The sequence below is a fragment of the Artibeus jamaicensis genome, unplaced genomic scaffold (assembly GCF_021234435.1).
Source record: "Artibeus jamaicensis isolate MK-2021 breed Jamaican fruit bat unplaced genomic scaffold, CSHL_Jam_final contig_320, whole genome shotgun sequence".
NCBI lineage: Eukaryota > Metazoa > Chordata > Mammalia > Chiroptera > Phyllostomidae > Artibeus > Artibeus jamaicensis.
The window spans coordinates 1,570,857-1,573,538 of NW_026521753.1; the positions used below are offsets into that span (position 1 = coordinate 1,570,857).

The 2,682-nt window shown below is 39.3% G+C and overlaps 1 pseudogene; it reads right to left on the reverse strand.

Annotated features, from left to right (window-relative positions):
* Window positions 1-1,422: 1,422 nt before the first annotated feature.
* Window positions 1,423-1,752, reverse strand: LOC119055829 (small ubiquitin-related modifier 2-like; annotated as a pseudogene).
* Between the last annotated feature and the right edge of the window lie 930 nt (window positions 1,753-2,682).

Sequence of the window (2,682 nt, forward strand, 5' to 3'; positions counted from 1 at the left end):
TCTATCCTCTGCCTCATCTATCCTACTTTTGAAACTTTCTACTGTGTTCTTCAATTTGGAAATTGTACTCTTCCTTTCCTCTTGTCCCTTGTTGATAGTTTCTATTTCCTTTTTCATATTGATGTAGTTTGCAGAGAGATCATTGTAGTTCCCCTGCAGTTTCTGATAGCTCATTATGAGCTCTTTGAACTTCATAATAACCAGTGCTTTGAATTCACTATCTGATAGTTGATTAGCCTCTATTTCATCTAACATTCTTTCTGAAGCCTCTGCTTTTTCTTTCATTTGGGGATTGTTTCTTTGTCTTCCCATTGTTTGAGACTCTTCTTGTTAGCCTCAGGTTCTAAAATTGATCTGTTCTGACTCTCTGGGTTTATGGTGTGAACTTCTGTGGTATGATACCTGTGAAGTTCAGTGGTGCAGAGTCCTTCAGGTATCTTGATGTTCTCCGTCTCCACCTACTTTTACACTGGTCCTTAAGCTGGTCCCTGCACTAGTCACCTACCACTGCTGAGTGTCCTGGCTCCTGTAGCCAACTCCTCCAGCACCCAGGCCCATCGCTATGGCAGCGGCACAGGGACTGAGAATGTCCCGGCTCCCGTAGCTGACTTCTCTGGTGCTCAGGTCCATCACAAGGGCTTGGAGTGTCTGGCTCCCGTAGCTGACTCCCCGGATCCCAGGCCTATTGATGTGGGGTTGGCACAGGGGCCGTGTGTGTCCCAGCTCCCCTAGCTGACTCTGCCGCTGTCTGGTGTTTCAGCATTGGTCACAATCTCTGGTCTTTTAATTTCATAAATGCTGGGTAAACGATGGTTTATTGTGCTGTCTCTCTATAGATCTGCCAGGATTTTCACCCATGAGTACAGGAACTAGAATCTGCTTCTTCCTACTTCATCACCATCTTCCCAGCATCCCCAACAAGAAGTTTATTTAAACTGCAGGATGCTTGATTGAAGAGTAATTTAACCTTATTTAAAAACAGATTTTCCCATGTGTAACAGCTGCATACAAAAAAGTTTTAAAATTGTCCTTGCGTTTGTAATGATAAACAAAAAATTTTGAAATTGTTCAGTCAAACAATGTATACAAGTATTTTTGTGTTGTTCTTTTTTTGTTAAACAGTAAGAGAAAAATAACTTATTGGAATGTAAGGATAAGAGCTAAATGAGCATGCCACTAATGGAGAAAGGGTATTTTCATAGAATCACTATTTTCCCCATCCCATCTCCATTTGATGTCAATCAAAATATCCCATTGACCATTGAGTTAAAAATGCAAATGCTTGTTCATATATATCAGTTACTTTACGTACAATAAAAGGAATGGGGAAGGGGAAATTAAAGCATAGACAAAACTATATTGTAGTAGTCAGAATGTGGTGAAACCAAATTGCAGTTTTCTAAATGATAATGTCTTCTTGGTCTAGAATAACATAGTTATGGAGTAAAGTAGAAGGTTCTGGTTTTGGTAGACACCTCCTGTCAGATGCTGGAACACATCAATTATATATTCATCCTCCATTTCCAACTGTGCAGGTGTGTCTGTTTCAATAACTGGTCACCTGTCAAATCAGAATCTGATCTGCCTCATCAACAAACCCTGTTGTTCACAATAGGCTTCCATTAGTTTGCTAAGTGGTGTATGCCTCTTGATCTTAAACTACACCACAGAACTATCCTGCTCCACCACCTTCACATTAATATGATCATTATTTTCAGTCTTGCCTCCTTTTTTGGAATTTTTGATGGCCATAACATGTGCCGGAATCTCCTCAGCATCAGCTTCACAAAAGTAGTGCCAGGTCTGCACCAAATGAGCATACAAACAGCATCGGAAGCAGAAGGTGAAGCTGCTCTGGGTGATTTTTAAAGAAGGTTTTCCAAGGTTAGGGGCAATTTGGGACTGGGCAGAGCTTATTACCTAACAGCTTTGATTTGGTGAGCCTCACAAGATGAGGGACTTGAAGTAAGTTTTGATGAGTAAGTTGCCAGTTTAGATAAGTAAACTATTTTAGCTGATTCAGTCTTTTCCCCAATTTTTGCTTGATGTGAATAGATTAGGGAAAGAATGACCAGTGCTGTTTGAAAGCCCAGAGTAGGCAGTGTGCTGGAGATCCTGTAAGTTAAAAAAAAAAGACATTTCTTTTCTTTTTGTAAAAATTTTAAAGTAATTGATACCTTATTATTAACTAAAGCCCATACTTTATTGAGGTTTCCTTAGTTTTTTTTTTTTTAACTACCTAATGTCCTTTTCTGTTTCAGGATCTCATTCAGGATACCACATTACATTTAGTTGTCTCCTAAGGCTCTTCTTGGCTGTGACAGTTTCTCAGGCTTCCCTTACTTTTGATGATCTTGACAGTTTAGAGGATAACTTGTCAGACATTTTGTAAAATGTTCCTCATTTGAGATTTATTTAATATTTTATTTATAATTCGGCTGGAGTAATGAGTTTTGGAGAAGAAAACCACAAATGTCAAGCCATTTTCATCTCATCATAGCAAAGGTACATACTAGCAAAATGGCATCACTTTTAATGTTAACCTCGATCAGGTGGAGTTTGTCAGGTTTATCTACAGTAAAGCAGTTATTTTCTCCCTATTCCATATAGTGCTCTTTGGAAGGCAGACACTTTGTGCAGATCACATGAAAGAAGTCAGGGAGGGGTGTTATGCTACATAAG